The sequence below is a fragment of the Bos taurus genome, chromosome 21, assembly GCF_002263795.3.
Source record: "Bos taurus isolate L1 Dominette 01449 registration number 42190680 breed Hereford chromosome 21, ARS-UCD2.0, whole genome shotgun sequence".
Classification (NCBI taxonomy): Eukaryota; Metazoa; Chordata; class Mammalia; order Artiodactyla; family Bovidae; genus Bos; species Bos taurus.
The window spans coordinates 46,090,896-46,117,829 of record NC_037348.1 but is presented as its reverse complement, the minus strand read 5'-3'; the positions used below and the strand labels follow the sequence as shown (position 1 = coordinate 46,117,829).

The window sequence follows — 26,934 nt, the reverse complement described above, 5'->3', positions numbered from 1 at the left end:
ACTCAGTCGTGTCTGACCCTCAGCGACCCCATGGACTGCAGCCTTCCGAGCTCCCCCGTCCCTGGGATTCTCCAGGCAAGAACACTGGAGTGGGTTGCCATTTCCTTCTCCAATGCATGAAAGTGAAAAGTCAAAGTGAAGTCGCTCAGTCATGTCCAACTCTTCTCGACCCCATGGACTGTAGCCTTCCAGCCTCCTCCATCCATGGGATTTCCCAGGCAAGAGTACTGGAGTGGGTTGCCATTGCCTTCTCCGAAGGTAAAACTATGGAGACAACAAAAACATCAGGGGTTGCCCAGAGTGGGGGATAGAAGAGAGATTAATAGAACAAAGAGGATTTTTAGGGCACTGAAATACTATGAATGGTATTAGCATGGATATATTTCATTATATATTTGTCAAAACCCATAGAATATACAGCATCAAAAGTGAACCCTAAGGTAAACCATGGACTTTGGGTTATTATGATGTCAAAATGTTGAATTTTAATGTCAAAAATGTTCATTTTTGGTCAAAAGTGTACCACTCTGGTGAATGATGCTGATAATTAAGGAGGCACTGTATACGGAGGTGTATGTGGAATCTCTGAACCTTCCTCTCAATTTTGTTATAAATCTAAAACTGCTGCAGAAAAATTGTCCTTAATAAATAAATAGACTCAATCTGTCCTTTCAGAACAAAGGTGAGAGTTTAGCCATGAGTGAGAAAGAAACAATTTTTCAAAAGAAACATGTATGGACAGAGCATATTTGAAATGGCACCATTTCTATTATTATGCAATTTCATTAGCAAAAACAATGTGAAAGTGTTGTTCTCACACCTGCACACTTAAAAGCACAAAAATGATTTTCTAACATTCTCAAATTTTGTAAATAAAGGATTTCATGGGAGCTCTTTTTGTTCAAAAAAAAAACATTAAAATGTAATGCCTTTTAGTTAGTTCACAAGAACAACTGATTGAAATTATCGAAGTTGGAAATGTATTACTCAAATTTTAGAAAAAAGGTTGGATAATTGTTGGATGTGACTGAAAAATACAAACTGTTTTAATCATAGCCAATGATGCATTTCTCTTTTTGTTTTTGAAGTACGCTGTGTTTAGCCACTGTAGCAATCAAAAGCAAGCATCAGAAATAAAAACCAAAAACTGTATCACTGTATCAAAAAAAAATTGTTTTTAAAAATTAATGAAGCCTATTTAAATACATTGCAAAATAGATGTTCTATTAATAAATGATATTTTGAACGAGTTAAATTCTTAGAGTACCTCATTTTAAAAAAATTTCTGTTTTGCGTATGTTTTATCATGTACTAAATAAACATTTATATATGTACATTTATACTTATATTGGATATGCATGCTCCAAATACTGTTATGGATAGAGCACAGGTAATGAGAAGGAAGAATGAAAACCAATGGAAGTGTTTCAAGTTGGGAAATATGATCATATTTGCATTTTAAGAACGCATACCCTAGAAATTGTGTAGCTAGTCATGCAAGTTTGGAGACTGACAAGCTAGGAAACTGAGAGTTGAGTAGGATAGAGAACAGAGGAGCCCGGCGGGCTACAGTCCATGAGGTCACAAAAGAGTTGGACACAACTTTGTCCACAACTAAACAACCACAGAGTAGTTAGGCCTAAAACAACATGATAGCAAGGGAGAGAGAGATGAACAATGGCTAACATGAAAAACAAAAACACGGAAAACCAAATGTATGTGGGGATAAGGAAAAGATCTGAAATAAGGACGACTTGACTCAATAGTTAGGGGCATAAGGAATTTCACTGGTAGTGTAGTACTTACGAAGACAGGCCCTCCCAGACAAGAAATATCAAGAGAACAGTGGATTTAGGAGAGAAAGCTCATATCTGTTGAATCTGAATTGCTATGAGAGATAAGTATTGATATCAGAAGACTGGGCTTACAGAGTCAAGAGTTTCAGCTTATATACTGCTAAGTCATTTCAGTCGTGTCCAACTCTGTGTGACCTCATAGACGGCAGCCCACCAGGCTCCCCCATCCCTGGGATTCTCCAGGGAAGAGTACTGGAGCGGGTTGCCATTTCCTTTTCCAATGCATGAAAGTGAAAAGTCAAAGTGAAGTCGCTCAGTCGTGTCCGACTCTTAGTGACCTCATAGACTGCAGCCCACCAGGCTCCTCCGTCCATGGGATTTTCCAGGCAAGAGTACTGGAGTGGGGTGCCATCTCAGCTTATATAATTATACTTTATTTCTTGATTAATGTGGCCTAAAAATGATTGTTTTGCTTTATTTGGGGAAGGAGAAGGGTCAGTTATTTCATCCTGTTAATTCATACTGAGCTTAAAATTAACTAAACTCTTAAATTTTTTACATGTGGTAATGTTAAGGCATTTCTCTTATACTGTGTTTTTGTCATTGAGTCTTTGGACTTAAGAACAAGGCTTCCCCCTTGTGCTTATCCTATTTTATTTTGTTCAAGACAATCCATCAACTGACTCATCAAGTGCTGTTTGGATAGTGACAACTATCAAGGCCATCAGAGTCTCCAATTTTATTTCATTACTTGCTGCTGCTGCTGCTAAGTCACTTCAGTTGTGTCTGACTCTGTGCAACCCCATAGATGGCAGCTCACCAGGCTCCTCTGTCCCTGGGATTCTCCACACAAGATAGCTTCTGTTAATTGAAAATTGTATTATTTCATTTTGCCCCTCCTGGCTCCCAAGCACCTGTTACTGAGTTGATTGGAGGAGAAGGGGACGCCAGAGGATAAGATAGCTGGATGGCATCACTGACTCGATGGACGTGAGTCTCAGTGAACTCCGGGAGTTGGTGATGGACAGGGAGGCCTGGCGTGCTACAATTCATGGGGTCGCAAAGAGTCGGACACGACTGAGTGACTGATCTGATCCTATTATCATCAATATCTGCCCAGCTGCTAATTTATTTTATGTTGTTGTTGCTGTTGTGTGCGTGTTCAGTCACTAAGTTGTGTCTGACTCTTTGTGACCCCATGGACTGTAGCCCACTAGGCTCCTCCGTCCATTGAATTTCCCAGGCAAGAATACTGGAGTGGGTTGTCATTTCCTTCTCCAGGGGATCTTCCCCACCCAGGGGTCGAATCCACGTCTTCTCATTACTACGCAGGTTCTTTACCACTGAGTCACCAGGGAGGCCCATTGTTGCCGTTACTCTCCCTTATACAACCTTTCCAATCCCACTTATCCTCCTTAAAGCTTCCCTCTACCATATTGGAACTGCACTGGAAGAAGAATTAAGGGCTCTACAACCTTTACTTTCCCACTGATTACAATGATGTATCTCTTCATTTTTTCAGATTCATTAATTCAACAAATATTTCTTCAGTGTCTACCATGTCTCAAACTCTTTTCTAAAAGCTATGATCAGGGCTTCCCTGGTGGTTCAGTGATGAGGACCCGGTGCTTTCACTGCCGTGGGCCCGGGTTTGATCCCTGACCAGGGAACTAAGATGCCATGCAACGTGACCAAATAAATAAAAATAAATAAATAAATAAAAGCTGTGATCATATTAGACAAAAGTTTTTTTGGGCCTTTTCATAGAATTTTAATATTTTTCTACAAGTATTTTCTACATTTTGTTAGATCACTTTCTAGATATTTCAAGTTTTGTTGCTATAATGAAGGCACAGTTTCTATTATTTTTTAATTGACCAGTGCAAATATAAAAACTCTGTTGTTGTTATAGTTGGTCTGCTATCCAGCATGTCATTGAACTCTTCCATCTGTTTTAATACTCTGCTGGCTGTTTTAAGTTTTCTGTGTCTTTCTTTTTCGTCCTTAACATTTCTTACATCTTTGTCTTGCCTTACTACATTGGCCAATGGCAATTACTTTTGCAAGAATTCACAAACCACTCTCTGGACAATTTAATACAAATCGATAGTGACTACCAGTTTACAGTTTATAAATTAGCTTTTCTTCTTTTTCTGGGAAGAAAGTCTGTTAAATTCTCTAGAACCTCTTTCTCCTCAGAATCTTTAAAAAATCTCAGTCCATATTGTACTGCATATGTGAAAGTTGCTAAAAGAGTAGATTTTAAAATTTCTTATCACAAGAAAAAAAATTCTGTAGTTATGGTGATGAATGTCAAATAGACTTATGGTGATCAATTCACAATATATACAAATATCAAATCATTATGTTGTACACCTGAAACTAATACAATGCTGTGTACCAATCAAACCTCAACAACAAAAAAATCTCAGCCCAGATTTTAAACAATTTTCTAAATGAGATTTTGTATACATTCCCTGAGACTACTTTATCTGCCTAAAGTCATGTTTCAATTTGTCTTATAAGAGATTCAGGTAAAGACTCTATAATAGCAGCTATAAACATAGGTTAAATATATTTAATTCCTGTCTAGCAATAGATGTATTCCTATCACATTATTATACTCAGAGTTGGCCCCTCCAAAAATGATGAGTGGAAAAAGAATGGAATGCATCATAAGGACTATAGCGTGCATGCATGCTCAGTCACTAAGTCATGTCTGACTCTCTGCGACTCCATGGACTATATCCCACCAGGTTCCTCTGTCCATGGGATTCTCCAGGCAAAAATACTGGAGTGGGTTGCCATTTCTTCCTCCAGGGAATCTTCTTGACCCATGGATTGAACCCATGTCTCCTGCATCTCCTATGTTGGCAGGAGGATTCTTTACCATTGAGTCACCTGGATAATGACAAATTTTAATAAGACACCAAATATTATAGTAAAAGGATGAGGGCTCTGAAGCTGAAGTTAATTTAGTATGTCATGGTTGCTGCTGCTGCTAAGTTGCTTCAGCCGTGTCCGACTCTGTGCGACCCCATAGACGGCAGCCCACCAGGCTCCCCCATCCTTGGGATTCTCCAGGCAAGAACACTAGAGTGAGTTGCCATTTCCTTCTCCAATGCATGAAAGTGAAAAGTGAAAGGGAAGTCGCTCAGTCGTGTCCGACTCTTAGCGACCCCATGGACCGCAGCCTACCAGGCTCCTCCGTCCATGGGATTTTCCAGGCAAGAGTGCTGGAGTCGGGTGCCATTGCCTTCTCCAATGTCATGGTTAGTTCAGAGTAAAATCAGTAGTTAGTGCCTAATTTGTACACATTGTGTGAAGAAAGAGATAACCTCTGTATTTTGTTATTTTTCAAAAGCACTAAATTTTTGTTCAGTTGAAAATATTTTCAGAATAAACCTATCTGGCCATTTCATGGACATGACACATTTGTTTATGAATCAATTATTGTAAATGAGATTGAATTATTATGCTTCTTTTCATTATGCAAATTCATTCATTACACTTTTTGGTTTGGGGGTGCTGTATTTCAGTGTCTGGTTATATTAACACTAAAACAAATACTTGACATATATTTGGAGTGTACTCAGAATAAAATTTAAGTGGTTTGTTGTGAAGTCAGGAAAATTGTTGAGACAGCAAACACATAAAAACAGATTTACTCAGCTAATACATGTTACTATCCATTGCTTGGGTAAAGAAATTTACTAAGAAATAGTACATATATATATATATAGAGAGAGAGAGAGCGAGAGAAAGAAAATATTTGAGCAGAGTTCAAGGTAACAATTATAGAAAAGCTGCCATATTAATAGGAATCAATAAACTGACCAACTTTTTTCTCTCTACTTTCTGCCAGAGAGACTATTATAAGCAAAATGACAGAAATGGAAAAGGGGAGAAATCCATACACTACATGTAGAGTATATTCTCCAGGATTATATTTCATTTTTTAAGTGATGATATTGTACTTTTTCATCTTCACAAGTTTGAATCACCTCCTCTAATAAAGTTTATTTATCATTTGCAATGACCACTTTCATACTCAAAAATAATAATAATTACATCAAGAAAATAGCAGGTGATACTCCTGATTTTAGCGTTTGCTTTCCAAGAAATGTAAACCATTCATTTAATTTTTTTTCCTGCCATCAATTTACTTAATAATTTGGATCATTCAACATCTCCATTAAAAAACCATAATGTGGCTATAAAAAGGATAAGAAAAACTCATACTAAAAGGAGAGCCAAGCAGCAGATAAGAACAGAGCTGGTTAAAAGCACTAAAAGCAGAAATATTTACAGATCATTCATCTTCAGCTTTTTCTAGAGCAACAAATCCAAACAGTGCTATGCCTTCTGTCGCTTTCTTTCACTTTACAGATGCTGAAAACTTTCAAGTTTCTATCTCCTAGAAGTGGGATAGGAAAAAAAAAGCTGGTTATTATTCCTAAACCCATTGAAATTGCATTTGTGGCATCAAAATGGATTTTTTTTTAAGCAGGATGTTGGATTGACAGTAAAGCAGCTGCTCTGCAGCAAACGAAAGCAAAAATTAATAAGAGACCTTAGCAAAAGAAAGACTATTGGTTTTGCACACCCAGAGCAAATTGGCTGGATTTAGAAGAGCACACTTTGATCTTTTCCAGACTAATTACTGCTCTGTGGTTTGACTGTTTTGTGCATTAGTTGCCCTTCATACAAAACCGAAACTGCTGTGGTACACAGCTGTAATACAAATGAAAATTTGACATTCAGTAAACAAAGCATGGCAAGGGTCATTCTTTTAGCACAATAACTGCATAATACAATTTTAGAATGCCTTTTGTATACAAAAAATTACACATTTTAAGGCAGTTTTGAACTCAGAGTAGGCAGTCAAGGCTGTTTGTAAAGGATAGAGAAATTGCTCCCAACTCTAATCTATAAATACAGATTGAAAACAGTTTATTTCAACATTTAGAAATGCTGAGGAATTTACATATTTACAGAAATAAGTGTGTCTGTTTTTAGAAGATGGTTTTTCATTTGTCTATAAGGTTAATTGGGAGCAGATTTCTTAAGTAGCTGTTTGCAGTGGCAATAATGGTGTTGATTCACCAATTTGATTCTAGATTTGCTTCTGGGAAAGAATTCAGATTATTTTATGTGGAGACTCTATATTAAAGTATTTAATGCTTTCTTTATGTTTCAGAAAATATAATGAATTAACATTTTCAACAACTACCAAAATTGAAGAACTTTCCATTTTTCATTATATAAATATCACCATAATTATTAAAGCATAAATCTCTATCTGCATAAGAAATACATTTACCTTACAACTGAGTTTTCCTTCAAAAAGGGCCTGACTTTATGCAGTTTGTATTTTTAATGTATTTTGACAATCACTCTAACAAGCTGTACAATAACTTATCATCATATTCCCAAAAAGTAGATCAAATATATTGAAAGGCTTTTATAATACCTGACTCAGTTTGTATTTAAACCAAATTAACCTTTGGAGCTAGCTATACAAATGTTACCTAGTTTTTTTTCCAACACACATATTTATGCAACTTTGAGAATATCTATAAATTCAAACAATTTACAATAATCCCATTATTTAATGCTGAAATATGTAAAATACAGAGAAATATTTGATCAAAGAATTGACTTATCAAAAAACATTGCTTTTTGCTTTGTTTATGCTTTGTTTCAAATGTTTCAAACATTTGAAAAGAGGTGATTTAAAGAAGATTAATGATACAGTTTACTCAATTAACTGTTCATTAGAAACTGAAAAAAAATTTATCCAGGATTGATTAATAACCAATAACCATAACCAAGCCAGTATACCATGAGTGTTGAAAATACTGAATTCTTCCATTCAACCATTTAAAAATACCACACATTAGATGTTGAGCAAGTTTTATTTCAGTCATTATTTCTTTAATTGCTATATGATTTATATAAATTTTATGACCTTCAGAGCCTCCCCTTTTTGCTTTCAAAATTTAGCTGGATACATTTTTCATAGACACACAAAGCTGCTTCATAAATGCCTGTTTCTCTGGCTCATTTACCTTTACCTCACAGAACAGCTATCTTGGGTGGGGGTTGAGGGGGGTAGTTACCTATTCACAGCAAGACTTGAGAATTCAGCACAAAAGATTTTCACAATATGTTTAGGAGAGGCCCAAAGCTCCGGTGCTAAGCGCCATGTGGAAAGGTAGATAAATACATAGAGACAGAACTGTAGACTTTAGCCAAGTGGCTTGAAGAATAACAGAGAATCTATAATGCTTTCTGCTTCAGTGGCAATCAAACTCAACCTCTGCAAATTAATCAGCCTGCAAAACACCAAGAATGGAGAAAAGAGGATATTGATTCCTGGAGAAGTCACCTATATTTTATTTTCCCATTAAAAATAATCACAGAACGCTATCTAAAATGTGAACATTTTCCCCTCCCTGAAGTATAAAATAGACCAGTTCCTTTTTGATAATATTTCAAAGATTATCTCAGAATGACTCCATGAAACACTTTGGTTTTAATTTTTATCATGGGAGAAAATTATTAAGTATACCCATAAAAGCATTATTGGCCATGCACTTTTTCCGAGGGTGTTAGTGTCCTGGGGTTATAGTAATTTACTGATGACACTGTTCGGTGTGCTTTCTTTCCTATGACCACTGACTCCTTAATGTCCCTTTCCATTTAATTTTATCCTCAGTTGTCCCTTCAGGTTTGGAAACTATCTGCAAAGAAACAAGAAATTTTAAATTAGTTTTATTTTTCCCTTTTCAAAATAAGTTTCCTGGTTAAACACCCAAATGAAAGACCCCCTTCTGACTTACCTTAACTCATAAATCTAAAGCAAATACGTTCATTGGGTTAAAATTTTTTACAACAAAACTTCTGAAAAACGGAAGTTGGGTTTTACTTAGCAGTGGAAGCTGTTTTTCATGTTTCCATAATTATCCTGTAAAACAATAAATAATTCTTTCATGTGCTATACAATCAATTACAGCCTTGTGATTGAAAGACTTTTTGAATACCACCCCCCACAATAGTTAATGTCCCAAGTTTGTGCTTTGGGAGTTATTAGAGTTAGTTATCATAAACACTGTTTTAAATTTTAAAAACACCTAATTAAATGGAAGCCATTCATAAATAGCAACAAGCACAAATCAGAATGAAATAATAAAGTCTCCATGTCTGTCCTCTTTTCCCACAAGACTCTTAGAACATTTTGTCCCCAGGGAAAAACTGAAATTTGTCAGCTAGCTAGACAGCTTTGTTGAGTAAACTGGCCACCACTGTCACCAGCGTGTTTGGATATTAAAAAATGGCAGCAACTATCATCCACCGCTAGAAATACTCCCCAAAGCAAGATGGCGCCAGGTCATTCCGAGACCAGGTCATATTGGTCATGCCACTCTGCTTCCTTCTGGCAAGAACTTAACTCCATCCAGATCAAGAGAGGAAAAAAACTCTCAACCTCTGGGTGAAATGTGTTTGCAAGAACTCTCATTGAAAAAACTTATCTTCATTTTCTTAAGGTTGGAGGTTACAGGGTAGTTTTAAAATGGACTTAATACTTGCTGATTACTGAGAAGATTAAAGGCAGAAATGGCCAAGACTGGATGGCAGGGTCACTACCAAAAACTTCACACCACCACTCTCTTTTAGCCTGCTTTTCACTCCTGTGTATTCAGATGCTCAACTAGATTTGAAAATTTCAGGATTTATCAAGAGCTAGGCAAGATAACATATTTCAAACATTTCATCATCAAATGAAGGTTGGTTATAGAGCTGATTGGCCTTTCGCCTTAGGGAAATTATTTCACATTTCTCTTCCTCATTTATAAAGTGGGGTAATAGACAGTTTGTGGAATAAAGCCTCACAAGGGCAAATGAATGAAATTGTACCTTTAAATGGTTTCAAGTCAGGAACAATTTGAGTTAAAAATATTACTTTTCACACATTGTGATCTTACATCAAAGCAAGGGGAATATGCTGCTTATTCATTTGAACAAATCCAGTAGCAATCATGCTTATTAAATCCTTGTACATAGTTCTGTGATAAAAGCTGTGTTGTCATACAGGAGGCTAATCATCTCAAATGAGAGACCTTATATGAAAGTAGTGTATAAAGTATAAAAATATAAAATACTACACTTGTAATAAAAATAGTAATAGTATTAAGTGCTTGTGTGTGAGTGCTAAGTCATGTCCGACTCTGTGACCGCATGGACTGTAACCCCACCAGGCTGCTCTGTCCACGGAACTTCCCGGGCAAGAATATTACAGTGGGTTGTCATTTCTTCCTCTAGGGGATTAAGTACTTATCCTGTACCAAACAGTATATTCTACAAGGGTTTATTTACCATCACAGCAACCTTGGGAGATAAATGCTTTTGTGTGTGTGTTAGTCACTCAGTCGTGTCAGACTCTTTGCCACCCCATGGACTGGGGCCTACCAGGCTCCTCTGTTCATGGGATTTCCCAGGCAAAAATACTGGATTGGGTTGCCATTTCCTTCTCCAGGGGATCTTCCTGACCCAGGGATTGAACCCGGGTCTCCCTCATTGCAGCCAGATTCTTTACCATCTGAGCCACACCCTAGGGCTGAAATGTTTTTATCACCATTTAAAAATCTGTACACCTAAGACCAAAGGACCCTGAGTCACTTGGCTGTTTCACACAGCAAGAAGGAGAAACTAGGGAAGAGAGAAACAAGGTCCGTCTGATTTCCAAAGCCCAGGACATGGAACACCCCACACTATGTACACGATGGCTCTGGCAATGATGTTTGCCTTTCCGCTGTATTAGATGGCAATATGGTGGTTTTGTCATGATTGACAATTTATACCTTTGAAAATGCAGATGCTGTTTTGAGTTAAAATGTTGAAACATGGCATATTTTGTACATAAAAGGTATTTTTCTAAATTACTCTTCTAGTGCAGCATTTACTTTTAGAGGAAAGGAAGTAAATAATGGATCCCAGAAGAAATTACTTTTGTTCTTATTTTGTTGTTCATATGGGTACAATAAGTGCTAGAAACACAAACCAATTACATCATTACTTGTTAACTAACAGTCACATTTTTAAGTGTTTAGTGCTAACCTTTGAGGCACCAGAAAATATTGCTGACAGTGGCTGTAATCACATCATTGTGTATTCAAATAAACACATGATTGCCAATTCTGCATATGAAATTTCTAACCTGGAAATTTCTTGGTATGAAAATAACAGCTCCAACAGTAATTCACTAAGTCATCTGAGTCAAGAATTTATAGTTAGTCGTAGTTCAGTCGCTCAGTCGTGTCCGACTCTTTGTAACACCATGGACTGCAGCATGCCAGGCTTCCCTGTCCAACACCAACTCCTGGAACCTACTCAAACTCGTCCATTGAGTCGGTGATGCCATCCAACCATCTCATCCTCTGTTGTCCCCTTTTCCTCCCACCTTCAATCTTTCCCAGCATCAGGGTCTTTTCAAATGAGTCAGTTCTTTGCATCAAGTGGCCAAAGTATTGGAGTTTCAGCTTCAACGTCAGTCCTTCCAATGAGTATTCAGGATTGATTTCCTTCAAGATTGTCTAGTTGGATCTCCTTGCTGTCCAAGGGACTCTCAAGAGTCTTCTCCAACACCACAGTTCAAAAGCATCAATTCGAAAAAAAAAAAATCTAAAAACAAAACAAAAGCATCAATTCTTCGGCGCTCAGTTTTCTTTATAGTCCAACTCTCGCATCCACACATGACCACTGGAAAAACCATAGCCTTGACTAGATGGACCTTTGTTGGCAAAGTAATGTCTCTGCTTTTGAATATGCTGTCTGGGTTGGTCATAGCTTTTCTTTCAAGGAGCAAGTGTCTTTTAATTTCATGGCTGCAGTCACCATCTGCAGTGATTTTGGAGCCCCAAAAAATAAAGTCAGTCACTGTTTCCACTGTTTCCCCATCTATTTCCCATGAAGTGATGGGACCAGATGCCATGATCTTAGTTTTCTGAATGCTGAGTTTTAAGCCAACTTTTGTACTCTCCTCTTTCACTTTCATCAAGAGGCTCTTTAGTTCTTCACTTTCTGCCATAAGAGTGATGTCATCTGCGTATCTGAGGTTATTGATATTTGTCCTGGCAATCTTGATTTCAGCTTGTGCTTCATCCAGTTCAGCATTTCTCATGATGTATTCTGCATATAAGTTAAATAAGCAGGGTGACAAAATACAGGCTTGACATATTCCCTTTCCGATTTGGAACCAGTCTGTTCTTCCATATCCAGTTCTATCTGTTGCTTCTTGACGTGCATACAGATTTCTCAGGAGGCAGGTCAGGTGGTCTGGTATTCCCATCTCTTTAAGAATTTTCCACTGTTTGTTGTGATCCACAGTCAAATGCTTTGGCATAGTCAATAAAGCAGAAGTAGATGTTTTTCTGGAACTCTCGCTTTTTCATTGATCCAACGGATGTTGGCAATTTGATCTCAGGTTCCTCTGCCTTTTCTAACTCCAGCTTGAACATCTGGAAGTTCACAGTTCACGTACTGTTGAAGCCTGGCTTGGAGAATTCTGAGTCAAGAATTTATAAGAATCCTGTTTTTCAAATATACATTCTATCATTTTGATTATGATAACAACAAGCTATATTCTTTACAACAGAAGAAACTGACAAAGAAAAGCTATAATAGATGGTGAAACAAAGTGCTTTAGTTTCTTCTAAAAGTGAAGTCATCTTAAACTGGTTCAACCACTTAAGGCTACTTCTAACTTCTAAAATATTTTATAAGAAAAAATCAATTCCAAACACTCATTCACCACAATTTATACTTCAGACTATTGTAATTAATTTTGGAAAGTGGTATATAAAAGAAAAACGGACTACAAGTTCACCTACAGTAATATAAATCTTGCTAAAATAGTGAAAATGATAACTAGAAGTTTCATTATGATGCAGAGGAAATATCTCCTAATATCAAATATTTTCCTTATTCTACCATTATAGATCTATGAAAAGCTTGGAGAAACATTAGGAGCTGTGTTTTGAAGAAACTTAGTGTGAACTTCGCTAACCATGATCCAAATTAGTTTTTTGATTACTCTTTCAAGAAATTGCAGTATTTCATGCAAAATGGTATCACTTTACTACTAAGGTAATTTTTTTTTACTCATCATGAAATAAAAATCTATATTTTGCTCTTCCTTGCATGTCTCTTTAAAACCTCAAACCAGAAGAATGAGTCATATTTTAAACCATTTTCTTTTTTAATCTTCTTCATTCTTCTATTTCTAAAGGGATATTTAGTTTTAACTAGATTGCAATTTCATTTGAAAAGACCTGAACAGGGTTTCTAGAAGGTTTTAAAGATTACCCACGGACAGTATTTTTGGCTGCTGCTGCTGCTGCTAAGTTACTTCAGTTGTGTCAGACTCTGTGCAACCCCATAGACAGTGGCCCACGAAGCTCCCCTGTCCCTGGGATTCTCCAGGCAAGAACACTGGAGTGGGTTGCCATTTCCTTCTCCAATGCATGACAGTGAAAAGTGAAAGTGAAGATGCTCAGTAGTATCCGACTCTTAGTGACCCCATGGACTGCAGCCTACCAGGCTCTCCCATCCCTGGGATTCTCCAGGCAAGAACACTGGAGTGGGTTGCCATTTCCTTCTCCAATGCATGTATGCATGCTAAGTCGCTTCAGTTGTGTCCGACTCTGTGCAACCCCATGGACAGCAGCCCACCAGGCTCCTCCGTCCACAGGATTCTCTAGGCAAGAATACTGGAGTGGGTTGCCATTTCCTTCTCTGGTATTTTTGGCAGCTACCTTTAAAGATGCAAGGAGCTGTAAAAAATGGTACATCTAGATTTAATACAGATAATATTTGGTTCTTTGAGATAGAAACAATGTAATGGTGATATTGCAGAAAAGATAGGTAAAATGTGCTTTTACATCTAACATCTCTTTGGACAAGCCGAGTGTTCTTTGTAGAATTGTATTATATTGACTGCTAACTACATGAGTGAATTTCTCATACAATGACAACAGAAACATCTGGTATTGTTTTTAATTCAAATAGTTAAATATACACAATATTATTTCATGTTTACTTACAATGAGAGTATGAAACTCAATGCATGTGGCAAAAATTATTGTCATATCATTTCTATGAAAAATAAAGGGGCAAGTATTAAACTCCTCATTTTTCAAATACTTAAAGCTAGCTATGAAAAGCCAAAGGTAAATATAAGAACTAATAATAACAAATTATAAATAATTAAGAAAAGTTTTTTTCTTCTTTTTTTATTGTATCTATATGAGATGACAAATTCTAATTAAATTTATTTAGCAATCATTTCACAATATATTCAGTTCAGTTCAGTTCAGTTGCTCAGTCGTGTCTGACTCTTTGCGACCCCATGAATCGCAGCACTCCAGGCCTCCCTGTCCATCACCAACTCCCGGAGTTCACTCAGACTCACGTCCATCGAGTCAGTGATGCCATCCAGCCATCTCATCCTCTGTCGTCCCCTTCTCCTCCTGCCCCCAATCTCTCCCAGCATCAGAGTCTTTTCCAATGAGTCTACTCCTCACGTGAGGTGGCCAAAGTACTGGAGTTTCAGCTTTAGTATCATTCCTTCCAAAGAAATACCAGGGCTGATCTCCCTCAGAATGGACTGGTTGGATCTCCTTGCAGTCCAGGGGACTCTCAAGAGTCTTCTCCAACACCACAGTTGAAAAGCATCAATTCTTCAGTGCTCAGCCTTCTTCACAGTCCAACTCTCACATCCATACATGACCACTGGAAAAACCATAGCCTTGACTAGATGGACCTTTGTTGGCAAAGTAATGTCTCTGCTTTTTAATATGCTATCTAGGTTGGTCATAACTTTCCTTCCAAGGAGTAAGCATCTTTTAATTTCATGGCTGCAGTCACCATCTGCAGTGATTTTGGAGCCCCCAAAAATAAAGTCTGACACTGTTTCCACTGTTTCCCCATCTATTTCCCATGAAGTGATGGGACCGGATGCCATGATCTTCATTTTCTGAATGTTGAGCTTGAAGCCAACTTTTTCACTCTCCACTTTTACTTTCATCAAGAGGCTTTTTAGTTCCTCTTCACTTTCTGCCAATATGTAAGTCAACCATTAAAAAATTCATTGTTTTCCTTTGTCCAGGTACTGTGCTATTTTACAAAAAAAATTAGTTAATGGGGCTTCCCAGGTGGTTCAGTGGTAAAGAATCTGTCTGCCAATGTAGGAGACACAAGGGACACAGATTTGACCCCTGGGTTGGAAAAGATCCCCTGGAGCAGGAACTGGCAACCTGCTCCAGTATTCTTGCCTAGAAAATCCCATGAACAGAGGAGGCTGGAGGGCTACATGGGGTTGCAAAGACTCAGACACGACTGAGCACACAAACATAGTTAATTCCTTATAACAATCACATGAGGTAGGTAGGCATCCATTTTAAAGATGAAGATAAGCTTAAAAAGATTAAACAACTTGTCAAAGGTCACAGGCTGACTTTAAGTCTACTAAAATCTTAAATATAGTCTAGTAACTGTCCCTCACTGTTCAACAGCTATGAAAATAATGAGAAGCATAACTTTCTTAAACACACTACAAATTACGGTAACAAAATACAAATTGGGGATTTTTGCGTGGAAAATATAGAAATTGGGATTTCTGGAATATATTAAATAAACATTTATTAGCAAATATATAGTAAATACCTTCTATGGTCTAGGTACTGGGCCAGGTGTCTATGATACAATGATGAAAAAGGACATAGTCCTTGCTCTCCAAATAAGCACTGTCTAAACAAATATTTAACAGATGATTGCAATACAACAAGAGAGGTGCTATCATAATTAGAATGCATGTGTGTGTGCTCAGTCATGTCCAACTCTTTGTGACACCATAAGCTATGGCCTGCCAGGCTCCTCTGTCCGTGGAATTTTCCAGGCAAGAATGCTGGAGTGGGTTGCCATTTCCTCCTCCAGGGGATCTTCGTGACCCAGGGATGGAACCCACATCTACTACATCTCTTGCATTGGCAGGAAGATTCCTTACCACTGAGCCACCTGGGAAGCCCCAGTGATGAGAATAGCTAATCCTTTTTGAGGACTTATAATGTGCCAGCTATTGTTAATAAGCACTTTATCTATTTACCCAAGTAACCCTCGCAGCAATCTATGGATACTATAGAGATAAAGAGGTAGGTTTAACATCTATTGGAACACAGAGAAGAAAATCTTCCACTGTCTAGAGAAGTCAGGAATTTGAGCTGAGTCTATAGGATGCATATCTCGACAAGAGGGAGTAACATATCCATCAGTATAACATAAATTATCCCCCAGGAACCCCAAATCCCCAAGTCTTGGTGGCTTATAACAACAAAGATTTATAGGTCCCAAACCTGTCAGCTTAGCTTGGGGACTCACTCCGGGACCCAGACAGAGTCTCCTTTGTCCAGAGCACCACTAATTACTACAGCAAGAAAAGGGGATTTCACAAATTATTCAATGGCTCTTCGAGTCTCTATCTATGAGATATTTGTCACTTCTGCTCTGTTTTCATTTGCCAAAACAAGTTACATGGCCATACCTACCTTTATTGGAGAAGGGAAGTGCCATCTTACAATATACCCGGAAGTAAGACACAGGAACACCAGGAAATAACCCTACTGCCTACAAGGTGGTGGAAAGGATAAGCAATCCGAGGAAAAGGACACATACAAAGGCATGGGAGTGAAAGAGTGTTTGGCACACAGTGGTTTCCACTGTAAAAGCACAGGATGCACAAGAGAAGTGTGAGGAGGAGAGGAAAAGGTAGGTGAGTGCCAGGGCAGGAAGGTTCTTAACACACTCGGCAAGTGTCAACGTCATCTTTTAGACCATGGAGAGTTATTGCAAGATTTTACGCAGAGGAGAAATCTCAATACTACCAAAATTTTCATTCAGAAAAACCATGCTATCCGAAGCATGAAAGAAAAATTAGAAGAGATTAGAGACGAGGGGACTGTGTGAGGTCACTGTTGCTGTGTGACAAGTTACCACAGACTTAGCAGTTACATAAAACACATCCATTACCTCACAGTTTCTGGAGGTCAGAAGCGAACTGAGTTGAGCTCTCTGCTTTCAGGGTTCACCGAGTTGCAATCCAAGCATCCACTGGGTCATCAGAGGCTCGACTGGGCAGAGTTCCACTTCCAAGCTCCCTCACACTGTCAGGAGAATTCTGTTCCTTGCAGTACAGAACTGAGGGTTTTAGTTTCTTGCTGAAGGCCACCCTCGGCTCCAAAGGAGTCACTCACAGTTCTTTGCTACCTGGGCTTCTCCACATGACCACTATTTTGTGACAGCTTATTTATTCAAAGCCAGCAAGGAAGAAAGTTTCTCACCTCAGGGAGGGTCCAGACCAGCTTTTAAGAGTCTCACCTGATTAAGCCAGGCCCATTTAGGATAATCTTGATGATCTACTGATTTTGAAGTCAATTGATTAGGAACCTTGAAAAGATATTTCAAGATTCAAGGTGAAAAGTATGAGATCCCAGACTGTTGGGTTCAAAAATGTTTGATTCACATACACCTTAAATTTATATAATTTGACTTTTTATTAAACTTTAATTATCAGTTTGGTCCTTTTTCTCTTATATGTAGAACTGAACTCTGATAATTCTTAAAGTAAATATTCTTTTAAAATATTTTGATCTTTATAAGAAAAAAGCCACAAATATTTCAAATATTTCTGGACATTCTTGCTGTTGTTGTTATTGTTCCATCATTAAGTCGTGTCCAACTCTTTGTGATGCTATGGACTACGGTATTGCTGAGTTTTCCAAATTTGCTGCCACGTTGAATGTAACATTTAAACAGCATTATCTTTTAGGATTTTAAATAGCTCAGCTAGAATTCGATCACCTTCACTATCTTTGTTCATAGTAATGCTTCCTAAGGCCCACTTGACTCCACATTCCAGGATGTCCAGCTCTGAGTGACCACATCATCATGGTTATCCAGGTCATTAAGATATTTTTTGCATAGTTTTTCTGTGTGTTCTTGCCACCTCTTCTTAATCTCTTTTGCTTCTGTTAGGTCCTTATTCATTTCTGTCCTTTATCATTGCAGGTAAGCTATTTAAAATCTTAAAAGATGATGCTGTTAAAGTGATGCACTCAATATGTCAGCAAATTTGGAAAACTTAAATAGTGGTCACAGGACTGGAAAAGGTCAGTTTTCATTCCAATCCCAAAGAAGGGCAATGCCAAAGAATGTTCAAACTACTATACAGTTGGGTTAATTTCACATGCTAGCAAGTTTATGCTCAAAATCCTTCAAGCTAGCCTTCATCAGTACATGAACCAAGAACTTACAGATGTACAAGCTGGGCCTTTAGCGGATTCATTTTGATATTTGGCAAAACTAATACAATTATGTAAAGTTTAAAAATAAAATAAAATTTAAAAGTAAAAAAAAAAAGAATAAAAATAAAATAAAATAAAAAAGAAAAGGAAGAGGAAGCAGAGATCAAATTGCCAATATTCACTGGATCATAGAGAAATTTCGCAAAGGAATTCCAGGAAAACAACTACTTCTGCTTCATTGACTACACTAAAAGCTTTGACTATGTAGGTCACGACAAGTCGTGGAAAACTCTTAGAGATGGGAATACCAGACCACCTTACCTATCTCCTAAGAAACGTGTATGCAGGTCAAGAAGAAGACATGGAATAACTGACTGGTTCAAAATTGGGAAAGGAGTACAACAAGGCTGTATACTGTCACCCTGCTTATTTAATTTATATGCAGAGTACATTATGTGAAATGCCGGGCTGGATAAAGCACAAGCTGGAATCAAGATTGTCAGAAGAAACATCAACAACCTCAGATACACAAATGATACTACTCTAATGGCAGAAAGTGAAGAGGAACTGAAGATTCTCTTGATGAAAGTGAAAGAGGACAGTGAAAAGAGCTGGCTTAAAACTCAATTCAAAAACTAAGATCATGGAATCTGGTCCCATCTCTTCATGGCAAATAGAAAGGGAAAAAATGGAAACAGTGACAGATTTTCTTTTCTTGGGCTTCAAAAATTACTGTGGATGCTGACCGCAGCCATGAAATTCAAAGATGTTTGCTCCTTGGAAGAAAAGCTATGAAAACCTAGACAGCATATTAAAAAGCAGAGACGTCACTTTGCCAACAAAGGTCCATATAGTCAAAGCTATGGCTTTTCCAGTAGTTAGGTATGGATACAAGAACTGGACCATAAAGAAGGAAGTCTGCCGAAGAACTGATGCTTTAAAATTGTGGTGCCAGAGAAGACTCTTGAGAGTCCCCTGGACAGCAAGATCACACCAATCAACCCTGAAGGAAATCAACCCTAAATATTCATTGGAAGGACTGTTGCTGAAGCTGATGCTCCAATACTTTGGCCACCTGATGCTAAGAGCTGACTCACTGGAAAAGACCCTGATGCTGGGAAAGACTGAAGGCGGGAGGAGAAGGGGACGACAGAGGATGAGATGGTTGGATGGCATCACTGACTCAATGGACATGAGTTTGAACAAAATCCAAGAGGCAGTGGAGGACAGAGGAACCTGGCGTGCTGCAGTATGAGGTCATAAAGAGGGGGACATGTCATAGCAACTGAACGACAATATTGTAGCATTTCCACAGCTTCCTATCAAAACAGTTGTTTTAAAACATGTACATATATATGCATAGGCTAACTTATACATATTTGTGCTATTTTTAAAGGGTAAAATAATTTAATGAGTATTGTGCAAAACTTCAGCTTATATAATCAGAATTCCGATTCTAAAAAAAATGAAAACCAAACATATTAAAAGGTGTTAGTTGAGCCAAAGGCATGCATTTAGGGCTTAAATGCAGAGACATTTAATAGCTACATTAGAAAGTGATGAACCATCTGCTTCAATTGGCTCTAACTAGAAATATCAGAAAGTGTGCTCATTATGAGCCATAAATGTACATAACTGACTAAAGGGAGAGAAAAAGCCAGGTAATGTCAACGGATGTCTGCACATCCACTGCCCTGTTTCACTTTCAGAGACGTTCTTAATGCTTGCATTTTTCAAATGTGACAAAAATGCCCAATACAATTATTTTAGATTCTGTGTCAGATACCATATAGTTTAGCTGAAATTAGAAATAGCCAGCAATTGAGGGAGATCAGTTGAGAACAGATGTTAAACTCACTGTAAAGAGGTTGATTTCACTCCTTTAGGAATGAAAAACACTAGTTAAGAAAGTTTTAAAATAATCTTTAAGTGAAGACTCAATCTCTCAACTAATCTTTACACCTGGGAGTAGGGGAGAAAAAAAGCTCCCAATTGTCGCTGTTCTTCAAAAAGAAAGTTCACAAAGAATCTCTGCTATCCAGAATTTCTAGGAATCCCAAATACTTACTGTTCAGAAATATTTTTTACATCCTGAGATTTGAAAAATGTCATATTATTTGCACCAAAGAAAACAACTTATTTCATAGAAAACAAACTATACTCCCATAAAAATTAATTTAAATAAATAAAGTGTGTTTCTTGTAAGCAGCATATAATTGAGTTTTACTCTTAATCCAATCTGGTAATCGATGCCTTACAATTATTAGAGTGTTCAAACATTTACATTTCATGCCATAATTGGTATGTTAAAGTCTATCATGTTACTATGTTTTCTGTATATCCCATTTGCTTTTTTTCCTTCTCTTTTTTGTCTTATTTGAGATTGAATAAAATATATATATTTTGATGGGTATTGAATTCTAATTAACAATTTTTTCCCTCAGTACTTGAAAGAGGCTGCTCCACTATTTTCTCATTTGTCTTGTTTCAGATGAGAAATATACTGTCATTTCTTTATCTTGATCTACTTATGCTCATTCCTCAGTAGGTAACATGTATGTGGTAGGCAGAAAAATCCCCCATACATGATTTAGATGATAGTTGTGATTGGGATTTTTGAGCTACTGAGACTTAGATGATTTTTTAATTTGTGTTGATGCTTTAATTGGAGATCTTGTGATGTGATGAATATATTTTCCACATGGGATGCATATTGGCATACTTAGGCTCCAGAAGATAGACTATGCTAGCAGAATAATGACTCCCAGAGACGTTCATATTCTGTTCCTGGAACCCTTGAATATGTTATATTACACCAAAGAGTAATTAAGGTTGCAGTTAGAATTACAGGGAGATTACCTCATATTATCTGGGGGTGGGGGGGAGGTCCAATTTAATCACAAGAGTCTTTAAAAGTGAAAGAAGTAAAAGAGAGTCAGAGAAAGACTGGATTTAAGTCTTTAAGCTCAAAATGGATTTAAGACTTAAATGTGAGACTGGAAACAATAAAACTCCTAGAGGAAAACAGAGGCAGAGCACGCTCTGACATAAATCACAGCAATATCCTTTTTGATCCATCTCTCAGAAAAATAGAAATAAAAACAAAAACAAACAAATGGGACCTACTTAAGCTCAAAAGCTTCTGCACAGCAGAGGAAATACTAAAGTGAAAAGACAACCCACAGCTTGGGAGAAAATAATTGCAAATGATGTGACCAATAAAGGATGAGTCTCCAAAATTCACAAACAGCTCATGACGCTTAACAGCATCAAAACAAAAAAACCCACTCAAAAAATGGGCAGAAGACCTAAGTAGACATTTCTCCAAAGAAGACATACAGATGGCCAATAGGCACACAAAAAGATTTCAACATTGCTAATTAGAGAAATGCAAATCAAAGCCACAAAATATAACCTCATATCAGCCAGAATGGCTATAATCAAAAAAATCCACAAATAATAAATGCTGGAGAGGGTATGGAGAGAAGGGAACCCTCCTACACTGTTGGTGGGAATGTAAATTGGCACAGTCACTATGGAGAACAGTATACTACTGCTACTACTACTAAGTATGGAGATTCCTTAAAAAACTAAAAATAGAGCTACCATGTTGTTCAGTTGCCCAGTCGTGTCCAACTCTGTGATCCCATGGACTGTAGCATGCCAGGCCTCCCTGTCCCTCACCATCTCCCGGAGTTTGCCCAAGTTCATGTTCATTGTGTTAGTGATGCCATCCAGTCATCTCATTCTCTGATCCCCTCTACTCCTTCTGCCCTCAATCTTTCCCAGCATCTGGGACTTCAGTGAGTCATCTATGCGCATCAGATGACCAAAATGCTGGAGCTGCAGCTTCCCCATCAGCCCTTTCAGTGAATATTCAGCATTGATCTTCCTTAAGATTGACTGGTTTGATCTCCTTGCTGTGCAAGAGACTTTCAGGAGTCTTCTCCAGCACCACAGTTCGAAGGCATCAGTTCTTTGGCATTCTGCCTTCTTTATGGTCAATGAAGCTATGAGCCATGCCAAGCAGCGCCACCCAAGATGGATGGGTCACAGCAGAGAGTTCTGATAAATGTGATCCACTGGAGGAGGGAATGGGAAGCCAGTATACTTGCCGTTAGAACCGCATGAACTGTATAAAAGGTCAAAAAAAGCTACCATACGACCCTGCATCCCACTCCTGGGCATATGTCCAGAGAAGAACATAATCCAGAAGGATACATGCACTCCAGGATTCATTGCAGCACTGTGTACAACAGCCAAGACATGGAAGCAACCTACCTGTCCATCGACAGAGGAATGAATAAAGAAGATGTGGCACATATATATAATGGAATATTGTATCAATATTAAAAATAAAACAATGCCATTTGCAGCAACATGAAAGGACCTAGACAGAGTCATACTGAGTGAAGTAAGTCAGACAGAGAAGGAGAAATATCGTATGTCGTCCCTTATACATGGAATCTAAAAAGAAATGATACAAATGAACTTACATGCACATTAAGGCTCCTCCATGGTAGAGAAGTGCTCAAAAATCAATAACATAAATGTTTCTATATGCACCCCTGAAGGACATAAAATAGGCTATTTTATCTTAATCTGGTCTAATAAATTCATTTCAAGAATAATGCTTTAATAATGCTATCTACTAATCCAACTAAATTCCATATTCTATCAGGATTAAAGAATTACATTAGGCTTTTAAAGCTCCTTTCTTCTGAGAAACTCAGACTGCTTTTCCATACAATGGCTTTAAATGTCACAGTGGCACCAATAATTTCATCAAAAGGCAATAAGCATTCCCAAATAAAGCTAAATCCCTACCCCAACCCCAATTGTTAACATCTGCTGGAATTAGGCAAACTCCTTGTTTTGTCACTTAAGAAACCCTGAGGAGGATATTGTTTAAGTAAATAAGGTTTAAGAGTTAAGAGAAGGCATTCAGATACAAAACAACTAAATTTTGGTAAAGCAAGTTCATAATTTCAGATAATTTAAGGTAAACTATTTTCACACACAAACCCATACAACTTTTAAAACTCATATGTCAGATATGTTCATTGTCAAGAAATTAGAAGAAACAGACAAGAATATGAATCCACCTGGGTGTTCTTTGGAAGGACTGATGCTAAAGCTGAAACTCCAATACTTTGGCCACCTCATGCGAAGAGTTGACTCATTGGAGAAGACCCTGATGCTGGGAGGGATTGGGGGCAGGAGGAGAAGGGGACGACAGAGGATGAGATGGCTGGATGGCATCACCAACTCGATGTACATGAGCTTGGGTGAACTCCAGGAGTTGGTGATGGACAGGGAGGCCTGGCATGCTGCAATTCATGGGGTCGCAAAGAGTCGGACATGACTGAACTGAACTGAACTAAACTCCACTCTCCAGCATAACCTCTGTTAACATACTGCTGTACATCTGTTGAGCTGGTATTTTCTGATTGTCCCCTTGGGATCCCCTTGAATCCTGCCACCCTGCTCTGTGTTTTATGGGTTGATCTACATGGACTGCATCAGTGGACCTTTTGCAGTCTGACTTCAGGTTAAACTCAAATGAATGAAGGACACCAGTAGGAGAGTAGGAGAGGAAGTAGGAGAGGAAGGAAAGAAAGGCCAAGATACTCATTTTGCAGCAACCACACTGTGGAGCTGCTCTGGGAAGACTCCATCACTTTAAGAAAAGTCTCAAATCCTGTCAAAAGGCCACAGAGTTCTCCCTAATGGCCTCTTCCTCTGGCTCCTTCAAGCCTCCCCAGTGGTTCAGTGGTAAAGAATCCACCAGCTAACTCAAGAGGTGCAGGGGTCATGGGTTTGATCTCTGGGTCAGGAAGATCCCCTGGAGTAGGAAATGGCAACCCACTCTCCAGTATTCTTGCCTGGATGATCCCATGGACAGAGGAGCCTGGCAGGTTACAGTCCATGAGGTCAGGAAGAAGTGACACAAGCACAGCTGGCTCCTTCAGGCAGGCACAGATGCGGCAAGAACATCCCACCCTCCACACCCTTATCAGCTGCAGGTTCTTGTACCATATCTCATTGTTTCTCTATGTCCTCCCTACACCTTGTGAATAACCCCTATATGGAACCTGGCCCAAATTACTCAAATTGAGTGTGCCATCTGGGTCCTGCTGGTACCTTAACTAAAACTGCTGTCCAGATTTTTAAGTATCAATTATATACAAACACACACATACAAACACATATTCATGCTTTTGCAAAATACCTGCATAATTCTCTAGCGATTGTTATAGCTATATCAGAATCTATACAAATTACTATTATTCAAAATTTCCAGTTTCCATTTTTCTGTTCTAAAGTGATGCAATGAATACCTATGTACATACACATATCTTTGCCCTTTTGTCTATATTATTATCCTAGGATATATTCTTAGCAGCAGTATTTCTGGGACAAACGGTATGTGCACATTTAAGTCTTTTGATATTACCAAATAGTCCATCATACTGGCTGTAATGATATTCATCTCCCCACACACAATACAAGAAGCCCAAATGCCCATTATCTCACCCACTCACAAACACTCTACCAAAACATTCTTGCAGAAAGAAAATTAACCTCTTCAATTCTATTGTATTCATACCATTAGTACTGTGCAATGAAGCTATACCCAAAGCCAGCAGGTTGCTAGCTGGATAACAATTCAAACATCATTTCTTAAGTCCAATTTCAGAAATCATAAAATAGAGTTTTCTGACATCTCCTTTCAATTCCCACATACCCTGTCCCCTACCCCCAGTAACAGAGCCTTAAAAAAATTTTTTTTGAAGTATAGTTGTTTACAATGTTGTGTTAATTTATTTTGTACAACAAAGTGACTCCATTATATATCAGTTCAGTTCAGTCGCTTAGTTGTGTCTGACTCTTTGAGACCCCATGAACCGCAGCATGCCAGGCCTCCCTGTCCATCACCAACTCCCAGAGTTTACTCAAACTCATGTCCATTGAGTCGGTGATGCCATTCAACCATCTCATCCTCTGTTGTCCCCTTCTCCTCCCATCCTCAATCTTTCCCAGCATCAGGGTCTCTTCAAATGAGTCAGCTCTTCGCATGAGGTGGCCAAAGGATTGGAGTTTCAGCTTCAGCATCAGTCTTTCCAATGAACACCCAGGACTGATCTCCTTTAGAATGGACTGGTTGGATCTCCTTGCAGTCCAAGGGACTCTCAAAAGTCTTCTCCAACACCACAGTTCAAAAGCATCAATTCTTCGGTGCTCAGCTTTCTTCACAATCCAACTCTCACATCCATACATGACCACTGGAAAAACCATAGCCTTGACTAGACAGACCTTTGTTGGCAAAGTAATGTCTCTGCTTTTTAATATGCTGTATAGGTTGGTCATAACTTTCCTTCCAAGGAGTAAGCGTCTTTTAATTTCATGGCTGCAATGACCATCTGCAGTGATTTTGGAGCCCAAAAAAATAAAGTCTGACACTGTTTCCACTGTTTCCCCATCTATTTCCCATGAAGTGATGGGACCGGATGCCATGATCTTCGTTTTCTGAATGTTGAGCTTTAAGCCAACTTTTTCACTCTCCTCTTTCACTTTCATCAAGAGGCTTTTTAGTTCCTCTTCACTTTCTGCCATAAGGGTGGTGTCATCTGCATATCTGAGGTTATTGATATTTCTCCTGGCAATCTTGATTCCAGCTTGTGCTTCATCCAGCCCAGCGTTTCTCATGATGTACTCTTTATATAAGTTAAATAAGCAGGGTGACAATATACAGCCTTGACGTACTCCTTTTCCTATTTGGAACCAGTCTGTTGTTCCATGTCCAATTCTAACTGTTGCTTCCTGACCTGCATACAGGTTTCTCAAGAGGCACCCAGACACACATTTTATATATATATATATATATTCTTTTCCATATTCTTTTCCATTTTGGTTTGTCACAGGATACCGAATAGAGTTCCCTGTGCTATACAGTAGGACCTTGTTGTTATCCAACCTATATACAATAATTTGCCTAGATGTGTTTAACCTATAAGGTAGAATGTGTAAAAGTTTTCCATTGATTTGTTGGAAGTGTAAAAACCCATACTGATAAGCTCTACACTAAAAAAAACTAGGGCAGATTTAATAAAATTTGTAATTTCTTTTAGAATCTAAAGGCAAATTACCAAACAGGAAGATTGAAGTCAATCTTATCAAAATGAACTGAATCCGTGGTTGTGGAAGACATTGGAGTCAAGTGTTCCCGGGGGTCAGAGGAACCCCCAGGTGTGTCTCTTTCTACTCACAGCCTACTGTCTAATGCAGGAAACAGAATCAGATGTGAATAGCCCTAAAACGGGCTTAGAACCAGCGCAACTGAAAGATAAATCTAAACAGCTTCCCTGAGGAGCAAAATGAAAACACCAATCTCTAGCTAGTCAAGAAAAAGGAATATATACAGACAGGCAGGAAAGATATGGGGGTGCTTACCATAGATATGGGCCTTCTCTGGTGGCTCAGACGGTAAAGAATCTGTCTGCAATGCGGGAGACCAGGGTTTGATCCCTGGGTTGGGAAGATAACCTGGAGAAGCACATGCTACCCACTCCAGTATTCTTGCTTGGAGAATTCATGGACAGACAATGGAATTTTTTTTTCTTTACAAAATACTACCTACAACTCTATGCTAAAACTTTAAAAATATGTATATATACAAACTTTTCTTAAAAAATAGAAATAACAAGCATTACTTAACCAGATCAACATCCATGGAAGAAATGGAAAATGTCAAGGCCAGAATAGACAACGTATTAAAA

General features: G+C 38.2%; 1 long non-coding RNA gene across 1 annotated transcript; it reads right to left on the bottom strand.

The window, feature by feature from the left end:
- Positions 1-1,345: 1,345 nt before the first annotated feature.
- Positions 1,346-25,319, bottom strand: LOC101907487 (uncharacterized). The gene is made up of 5 exons (XR_003031452.2): positions 15,522-25,319; positions 8,642-8,766; positions 8,371-8,542; positions 7,919-8,134; positions 1,346-6,213 (listed from the first exon to the last, which is right to left on the bottom strand). It is a non-coding gene; the product is annotated as an uncharacterized lncRNA (long non-coding RNA).
- Between the last annotated feature and the right edge of the window lie 1,615 nt (positions 25,320-26,934).